We start from the raw sequence: 20355 nt of genomic DNA, 5'->3' as shown, positions 1-20355 counted from the left end.
AATTGAGTGTAGATTTTTTTCCCTTTAAAATATATTTGCAAAAAAAGTGTTATATAAGATTTATATGCCTCAATTATATTTGTAATGAATTAATTATTCAGGTAAGTAAATTTTATTTTATACTCACATTAACAAATATTGGAATCCAATGGAAATTTAGAGTATATCTAAATAGACAGACATAATAAATAAAACAAGAGAATGAGTGAACATAATGAAGCAACAGAAAATGTATTATTTCAACAAGAAATGTTGAATTTTGTCTTTTGAAGCCTGTTCCAAAGTGGTAAGCTTTTTGTATTCATCAGGAGTGTTTGTTTTCACATTTTCATGTCATTCAGCAGTCTTTGACAAGTTCTTTGTGGCTAAGGAAATTTAAAACTGCTTTGAAATTCTGTGAGGAACTCACAGATCCCATCAAAATATACTGCCGTAGTATCAAGAAATGTTGAAGAATTATACCTTTAAAGCTGTGCCAAGAAACCTAGCCAGCATCTTTCTCTCTTTCATTATCAAGCCGAGTTCTATACCGCCTGCCTTTGGGCTAGGCAATCCCATAGATATTTCCCATACGAATGCATACTGCCAAAGTTTTTAGACCAGAAAACACTTTTCTCACTCTGGGGAAGAAACATGGTGTAAGCAGAAAAAGTAGTATGCAAAAGCAAAACAGTCTCTGCCATTAACCAACAAATGATGGAACTCTCCGATACTTGGTCTTTATATCCAGAAAATAATGGGAGTGCATTGTAACATCTCCGGTGTCTCATAGAGCACTCTAAGTATGAGTCTTCCTTTCCAGTCAGTGAAATGTGCAGTTCTCACATATGACCAGAATTTGACTATATTACACAAATCTCATAGAACCATTCTCCAAGCTAAACAGTCGGTTAAAAGGAGTAAATTTTGGGGTGGCTGAGCAGTAAGGAAGGGAAGAAGGGAGGGTTCATAGGAAGCTGCTTCTGGACATCTTGAATTGTCCAGGTCCCTCAAATGAAGCACTCCTATCTCTGACAGATCTCATCATTTTCCGGTGCTCTGCTGTCAATGAATAACAAACACCATTATTCAGAAACTTGGAAAACCAAAATCTCTCCTTGGGTTCCCAAATTTAATCCATCACTAAATCCAGTCTGTTTTACCTGCTAAAATCATACAATTCTGTCCACTTCTTGCACCTCCCATCTATTATAACCTCTTTCTTAGAAGACTGTAATAGCTTTTTTTTTTTTTTTTTTTTAATTTGGCTGAGCCATGTCTTATTGCAGCACACGGGATCTTTCATCTCTGATACTGCATGTGGAATCTTTAGTTGTGGCATATTGGATATAGTTCCCAGACCAGGGATTTAACATGAGCCCTCTACAGTGGGAGCTTGAAGTCCTAGCCACGGTACCACCAGGGAAGTTCCTGTATAGCTTTTTATATTGCCTGTGTACATGCACCGTCAGTCTCTTCAGTCATGTTTGTCTTTGTGACCCTACGGACTATAGCTCACCAGGCTCCTCTGTCCATGGGATTCTCCAGGCAAGAATACCGGAGTGGGTAGCTCTTTTTTTTTTTTTTTTTTTTTAAGTCATCCTGACCCTTTTATTGTTGAAATTAAAAAAAAATAAAAGATATTAAATACAATGGTGAATATATAGGACACAACAGAATCATAAAATTTAATGTTGAGTTAATGGATCTCCAAATTGGCTTTGAACCCAAAACTTCTTAAAAAATGGATATGCTTACTGTTAACGGCAACTGGCTTACAGGTGAGAGAATAGTCAAAGCTGTTTCAGTTGAACTTCCAGGGAAATTCTCTTCTCAAGAACATCCTTTAACTGTTGCTACAATTCACTATTCAATCTGGCCAAAACTGTGTTGGTTTCCTTATTGCATCTAATTGATACCTGAGTAGCTTTCTTATCTTTCCCAACAGACCAAGGAATAGAAGGCTGTGATGCAAGAACAGCAGCTCGGACACCTGTCTTCCGTGCATGTTCATCCGCTTCTGGCCTTTATCTTCCGATTATAATCTCCTTTGAACAGGTTTAGGTGGCAGAGCATCAGGTGTGGTGTCTGTGCTCACACTGGCGGGAGCACTAGCAGCTGTCTTTTCTTCGATTTTACCATCTGTTTTGGCAAATCAAAGAGAACTGGTGGGATCAGAAGCTTTTGCAAACAGCAAGACTTCCGGATGCTTCTCGGCTTCATCATCTGTTCTTCATTTGTGGCAAATACTTCCAACTGGCTGAAATCTGCAAAATTTGGTTGTTCTGGTATCTGCTGAGGTGAGGTACAAACGTGAGTTATTAGGCCATTGGCATCCCCTGGGTGATGCACAACAGGACAAGGAGCCTGTGCGGGCTGTGGTCTTGAAGGCACTGCAGGAGTTTGGGCAACAGCTCCAGCCTGTGGCTTTCTTGTTGTGATGGAAAAGGCCCGATTCATACCGTTATGCCCAAGTCGCGAAATCTCCCACCAGGGAGCTGGTATCCGAAGCAAAAGCAAGAGCTTTTATTACCTAGCTCCAGCTGGGGCTCCCACCGTTACCGACGCAGCGGCTAAGGAGAGGAGCCCCGAGTTTTGGGTTACACTGCTTATATAGGGAATATTCAGGTGAAAGGGTAACAAAGGGGACGTTCAGGCTGAAGGACTACTGATTGGTTACCCTCTTGGTTGTGTGTGGATTTCTGATTGGTTTTTTTACTTCCACGGTAAATCATTACTTCCAAGGTAAATCACAATGGTAACTCATTACTTCCAAGGTAAATCACAAAGGTAAATCATTACTTCCAAGGTAAATCACAAATTCTTGAACTTAAAGTCAGGAGGTTTAACCTAAGGGCTGATTGGCTCACGCACAGTGGGGCAAGTTTAGGCAATATCCAAAGTCTAAGTCTGTTTGCCCGGTACCTTTGCAAAATGGAGCTCTTTTACAAGATGGAGTAGCTGAGGCTCTTCAATACCTAAAGATGATGATATAGAATGAGAGGGCTTTTTTTTTTTTTTTTTGCACTTAATTATTTTATTTTATTTTTTTTTCTTTTTTTTTTAATTTTAAAATCTTTAATTTTTACATGTGTTCCCAAACATGAACCCCCCTCCCACCTCCCTCCCCATAACATCTCAGTGAGTCATCCCCATGCACCAACCCCAAGCATGCTGTATCCTGCGTCAGACATAGACTGGCAATTCAATTCTTACATGATAGTATACATGATAGAATGCCATTCTCCAAAATCATCCCACCCTCTCCCTCTCCCTCTGAGTCCAAAAGTCCGTTATACACATCTGTGTCTTTTTTCCTGTCTTGCATACAGGGTCGTCATTGCCGAGGCCTTGAAGGTGGACATGCTGGTGCAGTGTTTTCAGGAGAGGTTCCTGAATGAGACCTTGGATGAGTTACATTGTTTCCAATCTGTTCTGGACTGGAAGTAAGAGAGTCTGAAGTACTGTAAACATCTGCTACAATATTTCCAGAAGCAAATTTCACTGATGAATTTATCTTATTTTCTTCTGAAAGGTCAGATGTTTACACAAGCAATGGGCTTAGTGGGATTAGTATGATCACTGCCAGTTCTTCTAAGTTTCATTTCCTGCATTTGAATTTTGCTTGGAGTCATACGAATGGGAACTGGATGAACAATAGCAGTATCAGGATCAGCTGGTGCAATGTTAGAATCAAATTGGGTCAGAGTTTGTGAGCTTGAAGAGCATTCACTAAATGTCTCCCACTGCTCACTGTTCTGATTCAGCTGGGGCCAAGTCTGCTTTAGTGACGGCATTGACAGAGATTTGCTTGGAGGAGCCTCTGCAGGATAGCCTGAATAACCTACCTCACCTGGCTGATCCCCAACATCTGCTGAATCTTCCAAATCAATCAGTTTGGGCATTAAGCTTTCAGGGAGTTTTTCTCATAAATCATAGCCATTGTTCCTAGCAACTACCAGATGAAATGCAACACAAAACTCAACCAGTGTCAAGGCTCCATCTTTATCAAAATCTGAGAGTTCCCCAATATGAGAAAGTTCAAGAATATGAAGTTTCAGTTTTGTAAAAAAACTCTTTAGCTGTAGATCCTGCAGCTAAACAGGAATAAATCTGTTTAGATCAGGCTGAATGGTTTTAAATTGATTTACATAGTACTGTCTGTGTTCATCTGTTATTTCCCAAGGATCGTCATAACTGCTGGATTGCCTACGAATTTCATTGGCAGTTGTAGCTGAGGCTACAGTTCGAACTGTTGTCTGGTCCTAGACAGAAGCAGGATGCATGGTTAAAAGAGTACTGGTTGGTGGAATATCTGCAAAACTGGCCCAGTTTTCTTGAGGTGGAGGTGAAGAATGTCCTAGCCACATTGCATCACCAGCAGAAGAGCCTGATTGTGCTTCACCGAAGGGAGCACAGAATGGCCCAGGTTCTGCAAGGGGCCTCTCACTGTGTCCTCCACCGGGATGACGGTTTTCTTCTTCCATGTGTGTGGAGAAGTTGGTGGAGACTGCTGCGGTGAAACTACTGGGAACGCAGGTTCCTGCTGATCTACAGATGCATGAGGCTGGACAGTATCATGGCTTGTGGACCCCTTTTTCACTTCTCCCCTGCCAGGTGGTTGGGGGGTTACACCAGAGTAAGACCCTTGATTTTCACAATCTGAAGAATATGAGGTTGCATGATGAGATTCCTGTTCATTCTCTGAAGCAACAAATCTTGGCAGAGGAAGGTCCTTTACTGTATTTATACTTTCTTCTCCAGGAGCTCTTCCTGACCCAGGGATCAAACCCACATCTCCTGCAGCCCCTTCAATGCAGGTGAATTCTTTACCTCTGAGCCACCAGGGAAGCCCTTTAAATTGTCTACTTAAATACAATTCACTTTTCCCCAGCCAAACTTGCCTCCATTCTATAGCGATCAAGTTCTTCTCAAAATGTGCCTTCTGGTCACATCACTCCACTCTTCAACTTTAAAGGAAATCTGTCTGTGACTTCCCATTGCTCTTAAGGTAAAGCTAAATCTAACACAGTGCTATCCAGTAGAACTTTCTGCCGTAATGGAAATGTTCCCTGAACTCTCCAATATGGTGTCTACTAGCTGCAAATGGGCAACTGAGCGCCTGAAATGTAGCAAGTTCAACTGAGGAACTCAATTCTTAATTCTCCTTAGTTTTAATTACTTTAAATCCAAATTTAAATAGCCACATCAGCCAGTAGCATCCATGTGGAACTCAAAGATGGCCCCTGCATTATCTACTCTCTGCCTATTCTCTAACCTTTTCCTATACCAAGCTCCCTACCTCTTGGTCTCTCTGACTCCTCTTTTAAGTTTCACACATTCGTTTTGCTTCCAGCTGACTCAAGAAAACTTTGCAAATATTATGCCTCTATTGGGGGAACTCTTCCCATTTTTTTTCCCTAGTTAAAACCTACTCATCTTTCAGAGGACTTCCAGGTGGCTTGATGGTAAAGAATCCACCTTCCAATGCAGGAAGTGCAGGGGATGCAGTTTCGATCCCTGGAAAAGGAAATAGCACCCCACTCCAGTATTCTTGACCGGGAAATCTCACGGACAGAGGAGCCTGGTAGGCTATAGTCCGTGGGGTCACAAAGAGTCAGACATGACTTAGTGATTAAACAACATCTTTCAGAAGATTCAAGAATGAAAATTGCTGAAAATCTTCCCTAGGGAAGCCTTCTCAGCACATGAAGAGGCCAATTTCAAATGTGCTTAACTCATCATCATTGTCCTTGCCATAGTTGCAGTCTGATATTTATCTTTGTTGTTGTTTCCATAAAACTAGACTGTTAGATCAACGAAGGCATGGACCATTGTCACCCAGTAATTACTATTAGCATAGAGTAAGTACTCTATAAATATTAATTGCATCAAAGAGTGATTATTTTTTATTATTCTGTGGCTCCCAAAATTCAATTTGATTTGGGCTTTTCTGGTACTATCTTTGACCAGTTTTTGTGTAAACTAAGCATACAAAATAACAACTAAAGAAAGTTTATCCAATTGCCAACCTCTTTCCAGACCAGCAAAGGAATGGAATGTGAGAGCTTCCTGGGTATTTACTGATGCAGAAGTAATTGAACATCGGAGCTAAAAGCTCAAACAGTATCCAATTTACCCATAACAGTCTAAATGACATTCAGGCTGACAAATTAGTGAAAAAATTTTTCATAACTTTCACCAACAATCTGAGCTGCACAAATCCCTCTGCTCTTTATATCTTAATTTAATCCTTTTTGAAGTTATTTGTTCCTGTAACTGGCATTTTAATCTCATATGTGCTTCTGGTTGTCCTCGTTTCTCGCTTGTTATCAGCATGCTCTTCTGCGGCTTAATGCTTTCAGAGAGACTTTCGGAGTTTTACCTGACTTAAGATTCTTAAGTTCTCTTTCAAGGATCTTTGAGTTTTAATCTTTTTTTTCATAGTGACAGGCTCAATCCTAATTCCATGAATACATCTTGAACATTTGAGGGGCAGAGGTTTATAGGGCAATCTGTGTATTCATCTAGTCCACCTCCCACCTTAAAGAAAAAGATATTGTCTCTCTGAATTCTTTAAAAGCACGTAATAGAGACTAGTGTACTCTGCAACTAACTGATTGTCAATACAAGATGATTCCATTATAATTCCATAAAGCAAGGATCCTCAACCTCTGGGCCACAGACTTATACCTCTTGTCAGATCAGCAGCAGCATTAATGTGCACAATAAATTTAATGCACTTGAGTCATCCTATGACCAACCTAGACAGCATATTAAAAAGCAGAGACATTACTTTGCTGACAAAGGTCCATCTAGTCAAAGCTATGGTTTTTCCAGGAGTCATGTATGGATGTGAGTTTCTTGGTTTATAAAGAAAGCTGAGCACTGATGAATTGATGCTTTTGAACTGTGGTGTTGGAGAAGGCTCTTGAGAGTCCCTTGGACTGCAAAGAGATCAAACCAGTTCATCCTAAATGAAATCAGTCCTGAATATTCATTGGAAGGACTGATGCTGAAGCTGAAGCTCCAATATTTTGGCCATCTGATGCAAAGAACTGACTCACTGGAAAAGACCCTGATGCCGGGAAAGATTGGAAGCAGGAGGAGAAAGGGACAACAGAGGATGAGATGGCTGGATGGCATCACTGACTTGATGAACATGAGTTTGAGCAAGCTCCAGGAGTTGGTGATGGACAGGGAAGCCTGGCATGCTGCAGTCCATGGGGTTGCAAGCGTCAGACATGACGGAGTGACTGAACTGAACTGAATCATCCAGAAACCAACCCTTACCCTAATCCATGGAAAACCTGTCTTCCATGATATCAGTCCCTTGTGACAAAAAGGTTGAGGACCGCTGCCATAACACACAAAATAGTTTCCGTTAAATTTTATACCAGATCTCTCAAGTTAAATGACATATGTGTGAAAGTACGCTGAGAATGTCCACTTCTGGCCCCTCTCAATATAACATGGGCCATGAATATGGACACATCATGGTATGGGACCCGAAGTATGTATTTCAAAGCCATGACATACTGAGTTGCAAATAGTATACCAATATCTAACATTCTGAATCTCATCACATCAGTAATGTGAAGACAATAATACTCAGAATTTACTAATAGTCAATGAACTAATGCAGTTTAAGTGCCTACTGATAGTTTATTGGGCAAATGTTAAACAATATCCCTTCCTAATCCCTCTTACTATTAGTATTTATCAAAGCCTTCCTTCTAGGAATTCTTGAGGCCATATGCATAGGTTCAGGCTTATCATTAACATCATTGAAAACAATGTTGACTTAGTCATTCAGTATCTTCAGTCCACCAGCTCTTATTATCTAGTATCATTTTTGTTGACTAAATCCAAGTGCTCAGGGGAGCTGGATTTCAGACAACAAGCCTGATGGGTTGACCATGTACTCGCCAAGGTCTTTGTGCTAGGTTAACTCTACTATTCTACATTATCTTGCCTATCATTCCAATTCCCTATTGTCTTGGAATAACCAATGCCTACATGACAGTAACCACTAAATAGCTCTTTCAATTCCTTTGACCTTAGGAGGCAGATCCTATTCTCTCTATCCCCAAACATTGGTCTTTCAAAGGAAGGGTGGCCTGGAACCTCACTCCTATTCTCCACTGAATTTCAAGTCTTGTGTATCATTTCTGCTTCTTCCACTATATTACATCTTCATTGAAAATAACATCAGCTGACCCTCAGCTAAGGTTGCCATTGCATGCTAGATTGCCTGGCTGCCTTTACTAAGGTCAGTCAGCACAGCTGGTGAGTTCATCTGTCACTTTCATTCTTGTCTTTTTCTCCTCAGTTGCAAGGATTCATGCTTCTGACATCAGTGTCTATCTCTCCAGACTAAAGGAAGTATCTTGTTAGGATGAAATCCTTTATGCAACCACTAAGAAATCAGAAGAAAACAGGTTCTATTTGAGAAAATCTGAGGAAAAAATTGTTTTCCAGTAAAATACAACCATTGAGCATAACGTAGATGAAATCATGATAGAAAAACAACAATGATAAAGCAATAAGAATTGTTGAAACCTCAATTCTGAAGCTAAGGAAAACAAATTTAACTTGCAGACAGATCTTATAAAAGAAACCAAAACTGCATAGGTTTCCCACTTCCCCCTAATTCCCAGCTCAGACTCCCAACTCAAAAATCCTTATCAAAGGCAATGTTTGTATTTTCTGTATTAATCTAATGACATCTGAACAACTGACCCCAAAAATCTGGAGAACACCATTTCCTTTGTCTCATATCTTTTTTAGCTTAAGGGTCTGTTGTCTGTAGTGGCAGGCAACACAGGCTCAGCAGCGGGCATCTGCCAACCTGGCTCCCTCTAGAATGCCGAGAGTACTCTGGCAATAACGCAAAATGTAAGATGGGGGCTCCCAGCTGGTTCTGTGTCCAGCTAATTTCTCCTGCTTTACATTTAAATTCTTGAAACCTTAAGCAATTTATTGTTAAACCTATTCTATCTTCTGCTTATATTCGAATCTGTTATCCTTCAGACCATCAATTTGATGAGAGCAAAGAATTCTACTACCTTCATAGATGTTCCTTAATATTATGTAACAGCCAAAATGGGGAAAGAATTTGGAAAAGAATAGATACATGTGTGTGTATAACTGAATCACTTTGCTATACACCTGAAAGTATCACTGCATTGTTAACCAACTATACTCCAATATAAAATAAATAGTGATAAAAAAAGAATTTCCTGAGGAGCTTGACTTAAAACCAATGGAAGTTTTATAGATCCATTTTCAAGCAACTCAGGAAGAGAAGGATAGATGCTAATGATCATCTGTGTCTAGTTGGTTTGGCATTTTCTGATTAGATTCTCAAAAAAAAAAGCATAATATACTGATGTATAGGTCAAATTTCATTACAGTGATTACAATGATAAGCAACCTAAAGATAAATACTCTTCAATATAACCAAATGTTAGAACAACCATGTTATTATCCCCATTTCTCTCCCCTACCCCTCATAACTACTATCTGATCTTGTGCTACTACTGACTAAGGTGTTCTCTCTTTAGAACATATTGGTGCCAACTCTATATCTTACAGTAAACTGCAAAGGGTGTCTCTCTTCAGCACTTTTCATGGTTGGAATAATCTACCTATACCCATAACACATATGTACTCTCTTTCATACATACATATTTAAATCTTGATCTTCAAGTAAATAATAATATTATTGAGGGTAAGCACTGGTGGTGGTTTAGCACTAAGTCATGTCTGACTGGCTTCCTATGGACTGTAGCCTGCCAGTCTCCTTGGTTCATGGGATTTCCCAGGCTAGAGTACTGGAGTGGGTTGCCATTCTCTTCTCCAGAGAATTTTCCTGACCCAGGGACTGAATCTCCATCTCGTCTATGGCAGACAGATGCTTTACTGATGAGCCACCAGGCAAGCCCAAGTAAGCACTTATTATTTACTAAATATTGTCTAGCAAATATACACTAAGCACAGTATACTTGCACTGTGTATTTGTTTTACATAATAAGTAAACTTGTAATGTATAATGATCAAAATTCTCCAAGCCAGGCTTCAATAGTACATAAACCATGAACTTCCAGATGTTTAAGCTGGGTTTAGAAAAGGCAAAGGAAACAGAGATCAAATTGCCAGCATCCACTGGATCATTGAAAAAGCAAGAGAGTTCCAGAAAAACATCTACTTCTACTTTATTGACTATGCCAAAGCCTTTGACTATATGGACCACAACAAACTCTGAAAAATTCTTAAAGAGATGAGAATACCACATTACCTGACCTGCCTCTTGAGAAATCTGTATGCAGGTCGGGTAGCAACAGTTAGAAATGGACATGGAACAACAGACTGGTTCCAAATTGAGGAAGGAGTACATCAAGGCTGTATATTGTCACCCTACTTATTTAACTTATATGCAGAGTACATCATGAGAAATGCTGGGCTGCATGAAGCACAAGCTGGAATCAAGATTGCCGGGAGAAATTAAAATAACGTCAGATATGTAGATGACACTACCCTTATGACAGAAAGTGAAGAGGAACTAAAAAGCCCCTTGATGAAAGTGAAAGAGGAGAGTGAAAAAGTTGGCTTAAAGCTCAGCATTCAGAAAACGAAGATCATGGCATCTGGTCCCATCACTTCATGGGAAATAAATGGGGAAACAGTGAAAACAGTGACAGACGTAATCTGGAGGGGTGGGGCTCCAAAATCACTGCAGATGGTGATTGCAGCCATGAAATTAAAAGATGTTTATGCCTTGGAATAAAAGTTATAGCCAACCTAGAGAGCATATTAAAAAGCACAGACATTACTTTCCCAACAAAGGTCCATCTAGTCAAAGCTATGGTTTTTCCAGGAGTCATGTATGGATGTGAAAGTTGGACTATAAAGAAAGCTGAGTGATGAAGAATTGATGCTTTTGAACTGTGGTGTTGGAGAAGACTCTTGAGAGTCCCTTGGACTGCAAGGAGATCCAAGCAGTCCATCCTAAAGCAGATCAGACCTGGGTGTTCATTGGAAGGACTGATGCTGAGGCTGAAACTCCAATACTTTGTCCACCTGATGCAAAGAAATGACTCATTGGAAAAGACCCTGATGCTGGGAAAGATTGAAGGCAGGAGGAGAAGGGGACAACAGAGGATGAGATGGTTGGATGGCTTAACCTACCAGATGGACATGAGTCTGAGCAAGTTCCAGGAGTTGGCAATGGACAGGGAGGCCTGGCATGCTGCAGTCCATGAGGTCACAAAGAGCTGGACACAACTGAGTGACTGAACTGAATTGAACTGATACTTGTAATGTAGATTAAATATGCACTTTTTGCAATTGACTTGCATGTAATAATAATCAAGCTCTCACAGCCTTATGAGGTAGGCATTTACAGTCTGCAATCAAAACATCTAAAATCGAGAGCAGCTGAGTAATTACTCAAGAAAATATAGATGGTGAGTGGCTAAACCATGCTTCACACACAGTGTGATTCCAAACTAAGACTCTTAACCCTGATCTCATACTGCCTGTTGTCAGGGTGGAAAGTTTCTGTACCACATTTGGACCTTTCTTTATTCAAGATTTGGTTATCTTTGTAGAAGCCATTTTTCCCATTTCAGATTATAATATTTATGAACATTAAATAACTGTTGAATGAATGAGTAAATAAATATTAAACTTACCTCTGAGAAAGATTGTTAACTTGAAATGTGAACTGTGTTTGTTCATTAAATGTATGTATCCCGACAACAGGAAAAGAAGTAAGGAGAAAGGATAAATCTAAAACTAGGTTATTGAATCATTCTCCTATACTTCTGGAAACATCATTATAGGGGTGAAACTATTATTTCTGTGTCTATAGAATAGATAGATGTGAGGAAACTAGGGCTCTGAGAATTTAAGTAATTTATCATATGATGGCCCTAGTAATCAGCAAAGTCAGTGTTTAAAAGCTAGGTTGCCTGGTTCCAAAACTCATGCTCTTAGACTAATTTACCATATAAATGTCACCAGGGGAATCTGACATATCCTCTTGAGGTTTTAAGTCTATACATGTGTGATTAAGAGAACTTTGGCCAAGTTCTAGTTTTGCTATTAATGAATGTTATAATTCTAAATAATCATTTCAAGTTTGTGGTGAATTACTTACTGAGAAAATGACGGTGCTAGAGGTAATTTCATTTAAAATCTATGTTTGATCTAATGGATCATTAGTCTGCAATTCACCAGCTCATTTTGCAATCATAATTTATTCCAACCGTGATATCTTCAGTTTAAAAAATGTGTATATACTAACTGGATGCAAACAGTAGCGATTGTTGACACTGAAAATTTGACAAAATATATCATTAAATGAAAGAGATGCTGAGTTATAAAGTTACTACAGTCTACCTAAGTATGACACATTTTCATGAGTTTATGCTAAAACCTTGAGAAAAACCCTAAATGTTCTAGCTGAATGACCTCATCTATAGCAGTAGTTTACCTGATACAGAAGTTGCTTTATGTTTTAAAATGGTATCACATCTTCTGTTCTTTGAAACTAATTTGTCAATGACAGTGGCCAAGAATTGATGAATGATCCAGTAGAGAATTACATGGTATTTAGCTTTTCTGGAGAGATATGACATTTCAGGTTTAGGATGATTCATCTCCTGGTTAACATGTCAAGTTTTCCTGTGAGATGTTAGTTGTTGCAAGAAATATAATGGAGCTATCAGTGGTACATCTGGAGGTGGGCTAGAGTCTGCCGGCCACTCTGGTGTGGCAGTGTGAAAGGATTGGCATGTGTCCAAACCATCTATTGGGCAAAATCTTCTGAATTTTAGGCAACTGCTGACTTGAAATACCCTGTTGTACTCCACATGCACTTAGGACTCCCCTGCTGTTCTGGAAAGCCCTATGTCCTGAAAATCAGTGAAACCATTAAAGAGTTTTATTGACCAACAAACCCTTGGGTGTTTCCAAAATTTGTGCTCAATCCCATCAACATTTGTCAAGGTTAAATCCCTACTATTTAGGATTCACAGCCTACACAAGATACTTTGCTTTTCTTGTAGGCTTCCCATCTATTTAGCTCTTTAAAAGAGGTTAATAAAAAGAGAAGACTCTGTAGGGTTTACCCATCTAATTGGAGAAGACTCACCCACACAGGAGACCCTTGGCATTGCACCAAGGTAACGGGTGGTGGTCACTGCTGGGAGGAAAGATTGGGTTTGTATCCATTATTGTTAGGTGCTCACCACAGCCAACCTTAAACAGTTAAATCAAGGAACTATAAAACGGTCAAAAATGAGCACAGACTCGATTCTAAATTCTGGCTATGATTCGCGAGTGATTCTAATTTCTGAAAAAATTGTCTCTATGATTTAATTTCACATGGAAAACATCCTCCCTTTGCAAAGCTGAACCTGTGGCTTCCTGGGTTTCAGAGAAATCTTTCAATAGGAAATCATCCAGGAGGAGATAGGCTATTATTGAAATGGTCTTGACATTCCCATGACCTTCAGTTCCCTTCTGACCTTCTCACTCCCTTTCCCAGAGCCTGTCCTACGCCAGATGCTGGATGGGTACTCATCCCCCAGGCCCAATTTCTCATCTCAAAGATGAAACAGGCAGGATTTTTCAAAAATGACCTCAATAAGAAAGCAGAGAAAACAAAATTGAAATAAAGACAATAAAAGCATCCCAGCTAATTAAAAACATGTTGCTCTTTATAGTATAGTTATTTCATACCATTTATTAGCTTTGAAATCAGGTACAGAGTTCCTTCCAATAATTCAAATTGACACTCCAATGTGAACCCAATAGTGAGTTCTTCTGAGTAAAACGTATTTGTTTTTATATACTATAACTTGTCCCCACCTTGGTTATAATTTATAATTTTTTATTGAAACCTGGTTATATATTTTCATCTAAAGAGTCATTCTAATGATAAGCAGAATAACTATACCTGAGAAATATGGTTAAAGGAGTGCTGCATATCATTCCAATCCCACAGAATGGCAATGCCAAAGAATGTTCAAACTACCACACAACCACACTCATCTCACAAACTAGAAAAGTAATGCTGAAAATTTTCCAAGCAAGGCTTCAACAGTACATGAACTGAGAACTTCAAGCTGGATTTAGAAAACGAAGAGGAGCCAGAGATGAAATTGCCAACATTCTTTGGATCACCAAAAAAGCAAGAAAGTTCCAGAAAAACATCTACTTATGCTTTATTGACTAAGTCAAAGCCTTTGACTGTGTGGATCACAGAAAACTGGAAAATTCTTAAATGGGTGGGAATACTGGACCACCTTATCTGACTCCTGAGAAATCTGTATGCAGGTCAAGAAGCAACAGTTAAAACCAAACATGGAACAACAGACTGGTTCCAAATTGGAAAAGGAGTATGTCAAGGCTCTATATTGTCACTCTGCTTATTTAACTTATATGCAGAGTACATCATGCAAAATGCTGGACTGGATGAAGCACAAGCCAGAATCAAGATTGCCAGAAGAAATATCAACAACCTCAGATATGCAGATGACTCCACCCTTACGGCAGAAAGCGAAGAGAAACTGAGAAGGCTATTGATGAAAGTGAAAGAGGAGAGTGAAAAAGCTGGCTTAAAATTCAACCTTCAGAAAATTAAGATCTTGGCATCTAGTTCCATTACTTTTGGCAAATAAATGGGGAAACAATGGAAACAGTGAGAGATTTTGTTTGGGGGTTGGGGGGCTCCAAAATCACTGCAGATGGTGACTGCAGCCATGAAATTAAGACTCTTTCTCCTTGGAAGAAAAGCTATGACCAACCTAAACAGCATATTAAAAGGCAGAGACATTACTTTGCCAACCAAAGTCTGTCTAGTTTGGTTTTTCCAGTAGTAATGTATGGATGTAAGAGTTAGACCATAAAGAAAGGTGAGTGCCGAAGAATTAATGCTTTTGAACTGTGGTGTTGGAGAAGACTCTTGAGGGTCCCTTGGACAGCAAGGAGACCCAACTAGTCCATGCTAAAGGAAATCAGTCCTGAATATTCATTGGAAGGAGTGATGCTGAAGCTGAAACTCCAGTACTTTGGCCACCTGATGCAAAGAGCTGACTCATTTGAAAAGACCCTGATGCTGGGCAAGAGCGAAGGCAGGAGGAGAAGGAGACAACAGAGGATGAGATGGCTGGATGGTATCACCTACTGGATGGACATGAGTTTGAGCAAGCTCCAGGAGTTGGTGATGGACAGGGAAGCCTGGCATGCTACAGTCCATGGGGTCGCAAAGAGTCAGGCATGACTGAGTGACTGATCTGAATAAAATCCATCCCCATCACTGGCTACTTATGTTGCCTTAAATTTCCCAGTTTTCTATTCAGCATAAGGTACTGAAAGTTCTTGATAAATAAAATACATCATTTGCTCTTGTTCACTGAGCCCTTCCTGAGAATACATAATAAATATGAACAACAACTGCAACCCACTGGAAAATGATCTGTTAGATGTCAGATAAAAAGCCTGTCATTTCAGTTTGTGCCATAAACTTAGGACATGGAACCAAGTTTTTAAAAATCTGGACATATTGGTAGAATTAATTAAGTATTTGGTAGAAATTAATATTTCAAAACTACTTGTACAATAGCAAAAAGAAGTCATAAATTGTTTGTAATCTCAGGAGAGCAAACTCTAAGTTAATTATAAGTTCAGCATGGGTTAACAGTGTGAAGGGAGGCTTAGGAAGGGATTGTGGCCTTGAAGTGACTAAATGATGTCACTATCAGTTTGGACAGGGGAGAGGATCACCTCACTAAATTCTGCACTGAACAGGCCATGCCTAAGTGTTTGATTTTGTAAGCCTTGCCATTAGAAAATAAGCATGGTAAATATCACCTAGGAAATGGTGATAGTTTGTTACTATGAATGAAGTTTCCAGAAACTCTTCATTGTTACAAAGAGAATAGAGCTGTAAAAAGTGGTCAGAAAGATGAGGTTTGAACTCCTATTGTTTTTTGTGAGAGTTGAGTAGTTTGGGGCAAGTAATTTTACCCCTTTAATGCTCAGTTTCCTCAGCTATAAAACTGGCATAATGATATCATCTTCTTTATAAGGTCATTGTGCAGGTCGAATGAGGTCATTAAAGTTAACGCATTATCTAAGTTGTACATGCTACACAAATACATGAAAAATAATTAATCTTGTTCTGAACACAAAATAACATACTGTGTAAGAGGGAGAAGCTCATTATTTATGATTTTCATAGGGTTAGAGGCAGGAGCAGAAGTGAAAATGAAGCAGATTTGGCTTAATGGATGAAAGAAGCTAATCATAACTGATAATGTGTCAACAGCATCATGGGCTGCCTCAAGAAAGTAGTAAGCCTCCTCTCTTAGGAGGAATTCAGGGAGAAACTGGATGAAACCAGGATGGGGAGGTTGTGAAATAATTTACTGAAAGGTTTATAAAAACTTTTCCTGGTGAAAGAGTTGACCAATCTGTTGAGGTTTTGCTACAACCCCAACATGCATTTCCAGATCACTCAGTTAAGGACAGTTATTTGACAATAATTACAATGTCAGCTGGAGGCCCTAGCACACACTAAGTACCAACCATATTCCAGTGAGCCTAGAACATTTATATACATGCCTTTCATGTTAAACTGTGGATTGCAAAGGAAGGAACAATTCCACCCTAAGACCTGTCTCCTCTACCCCCAATAAAATATAGCTGTTAATAGGACAAGAAGTGGAAAGGTTGCTGTCCAAAATGTTGCTTCTCATTTCTTGTGCCAACACTTTCTAATCTAGCCCCCAGGACAGTGCTGAGAAAAGCAAGATTATAAGGACCGATAGTGTAGATTGCAACATAACAGCAAGCAAAAAAATTCTATGCCACCCAGCAAATCATTACCTTGCAGAATTCATAGTTTTAAAAAATCTTGCCTGGCTCTTTCAACAGAAAAGTGCTCAACTCCTTTTCTGACAAATGGTATCAGTGATTCTACTTGGAAAAATGAGTAATCAAATCTCATGCTTCAGAAAATAAGCTCAACGCTGTAAGGATCAGGAACATATATATTCCCTTCACAGTGCTATAGTGTTTGACAAACTGGCTCAGAGCAAAGGCAACAGCAACTGGGGCATCTTTGCTTTATTTCAATACATCAGCATCAGTTTGGCTAAGGGCCTTGAAGGTGAAGGCCCAAAAGGGGAAGGAGAAATGCTAGCTTCCTTAATCTGAAGGTATCATGCAAAATGCAAAGACTTTATTCTTCTTGCTGGTTGGGGCTCTTTCATTTATGGAATATGTGAGAATAGATAAATACATTCTCTGCATTCTCTAAACAATAAATGGATTGCCACTGGGGGCAAAGAATGATATGTGCACACAACATCATATTTTACTGACCCAGGTTTCTCTTTCTGTGGACTTATTTCTAAGTTCAGTTGAGAGAAATGAGGAAAATGTTACCAAGGATAAATCTTTATTCATCTCTGGGTCTATTTGGAAGTCAACTTGTGAGTCCACTAACGGCAGGTTGAAAAATGTTGAGGAAAGCACCTGTCCTACCTTCAGTGATGACTTGCAGGGGATGAATGTGCCAAATGGGACATCCATGCATCCCTGTGAGTTACAGCCTCATTTTTAATGGTACAGGACAAAGAAACAGCAACAGACGGTCATTGTAAATCCTTCTATTTTTCAGAGTCAGCTTTCAAAGGGTAAAAATTATTAGATAATTTAAAGCTCTTCGAGTTCAAATGAAAGAAGTGGCAAGATGAGTGCTTTTACGACTCTCAGAGCCTTCTCTTGTGAAAGAAAAGGTGGCTTGCAAGAATCCTCTGGTGAGCAGGCACAAGTAAATATGACTGTTAGAGGTGAAGGGGAGAATTTTTCAAAGTTGCTGGTATAGATCTACAAGGTTATGTGTGCTACTGTATATTTGAAAGAAAGTAAGGCTTGGTACATAGGCATCCATCCATAAATACATTAAGGAGATAGGGAACGAATGAGTGGAAGGCTTAAAAGCATCTCTCTTGATAGCTGTTACATGGCCCCAGGACTAGCAAGACCCACATGGGCAGAGATGGAACTGTTTCTGAAAACTATAGGATGTACTGTATTTAATCAAACCTCCTCCTATTTAAGGCTATTTCCTATTCCAAATATTATAGAAGGAGGCTGATCTCTTGACTAGGAAAAAAGGGAAAGCATTTATAAAACATCCTTCTCCTCTGATTTATTAAAAAAGACAAAAAATTCTTAAACCAGAAGGAAGAAATATACTCCAGGAAGATGGGTGAGGAGAAAGAGTGTCTAAGGAGGGGAGGAAGAGTTAAAAATGTCACTGAGAATTTGACAGATCAAAGAGGATATGGGAAGAGTAGATAAATTAACAGAGTAGGCAGCATTTCCAAGACACACATATGAAGGTTTTCTCCTAGAGAAAATCAGGGCACTCTACAAAACAGCAATAAACAATAATAAAATCCATGAGCAATAACAGATGTATGCACACTGTTAAAATTCTGGGAAGAAATGATGGTGTATTTGTGTCTGGTGACTTTCTGCTGAGGCATATGGTGACAGCCATATGCAGAGATGGCATGGCTAATTGGCTCTGAGGCTGTCTTTCTGGAGTGTGAATCCAAGACATGACAGAAAGCCTGCCCAGAGTCATCAACCTCACTCCCCTCTACTTCCACGGGTCCACAATGGGATGGAGAATCGAGTCACAAACAGACACATTTATCCTTTCAACATATGTTTACTGAGCGGCACTGAGAAAGAGGAGACAAGAAGATACACAGCATGACTTTATTCTCCTGGGGTCCCAAAGTTTGTGTTAAGACAAGCATTTATAAACTAACTACCAAGTGTGATTGTTGCTATGATCGAGAAGTAAAGGACGCTATAAGGTGAGTCTTTCTCTGAAGAAAGAACAGCAGGTGCCAAGCCCTGGAAACAAGAAGGAAATAAAAATCGTCAACTGAGAGTGGGGCATCTGTAATAATCCTGACAATCTTGATTTCAAAATCACTCATAAATTTCAAGGAAAATAAGAAAAAAATCACTAACTTCCCTAAAATGAGGAAATGTTTGTAAATCCAAATCATGGTATGATGAGGAAAAAAGATTAAATTATTGTGATGGACTCATCAGAAATAAAAGGGAAGTCAAACTTTAGTTTCCCTAGAGGAAGGATCAAATGAGCTGTCAGAGAGTCTACCCTGGATAAACTACCCAAACATACAGGAATCTATGAATGTGAGGTAAAGTAGAGTAAAAATGGGGCTCATGTAGGTATATCTGTATGAGAATCATTTAAACCCCCAGGTAACCTCCAAGATACTAAGCAGTCAAGTGACGTGTGTGTGTGTGTGTGTGTGTGTGTGTGTGTGTGTGCGTGTGTGTTACTTGCTCAGTCTTGTCTGACTGTTTGCAGCCCCATGGACTGTAGCCTGCCAGGTTCCTCTGACCATGGAATTCTCCAGGCAAGAATACTGGAGTTTCCATGCCATTTTCCAGGTGATCTTCCTGACCCAGGAACTGAACCCCAATCTCCTGCATTGCAGGCAGATTCTTTACCATTTGAGCTACCTGGGAAGCCCCAAATGACCTCTCCTCCAGTGTATATCTCAAAAAAAAAAAAAAAAAAAAACATAAACCATAGTTTCCCACATCCCAGGACATATACTCAAGGTGAGAGAAAGAAATAACAGAAGGTTATTTACTTGGGATAGCAACATTTGACTAACAGGAATTTCAAAAAGGGAGAGCAAAAGAGATTGGGGTGATGACAGTGTTGCTGAGAAAGGAAATTTTCCCTCGCCAAAAGGAAAGAAGTTCCTGATTGAATAGACTCGCTGAAAGCTCTGTACAATGAACAAAATATAACCTGCAGCAAGTCACATCTTGATATACCTGAGATGGAAGACTTTAAAAGCTTCCAGAATGAAATATAAGACATAGTTCTGGATATTGGCAAATGTTTATCTCAAATTAGATTTCAAAGTATAGAAATAATCCCGTAACAACTGTCACTATAAAGGAAACATGGCTTACCATGGTAGAAAGCACTGAAATTTTTATTATATAATTCATTGTGAAGAGAGAAGGAAAATAAAAATTTAAAAACCAATGTGAATGCCCAATAATTATACAAATATGCTTGAGTTATAAAGGGAAATAAGTCATACAAAAAGAAAAGTAACACAATTAGAAAAAAAGTAAATACAAGGACTATTGCAAGATATTAAGAATATCAGAAATGGCCACAAATTAAGTAAAATGTTAAAAAATGCTAAGAAAAATGAAAAGTGTAGTGTAACCCATGATTGATTAGAAAAAGCAGAAAGGATATTCACATACTAAGGTGATTTTGGA

At 39.2% G+C, this 20355-nt stretch overlaps 1 pseudogene; it reads right to left on the bottom strand.

Moving 5' to 3' along the window:
• Positions 1-1754: 1754 nt before the first annotated feature.
• LOC138089535 (ralBP1-associated Eps domain-containing protein 1-like) lies at positions 1755-17586 on the bottom strand (annotated as a pseudogene).
• Positions 17587-20355: the final 2769 nt, after the last annotated feature.

This window comes from Capricornis sumatraensis, chromosome 13 (assembly GCF_032405125.1).
Source record: "Capricornis sumatraensis isolate serow.1 chromosome 13, serow.2, whole genome shotgun sequence".
Taxonomy (NCBI): Eukaryota; Metazoa; Chordata; class Mammalia; order Artiodactyla; family Bovidae; genus Capricornis; species Capricornis sumatraensis.
This window is presented reverse-complemented; position numbering and strand designations above follow the sequence as displayed.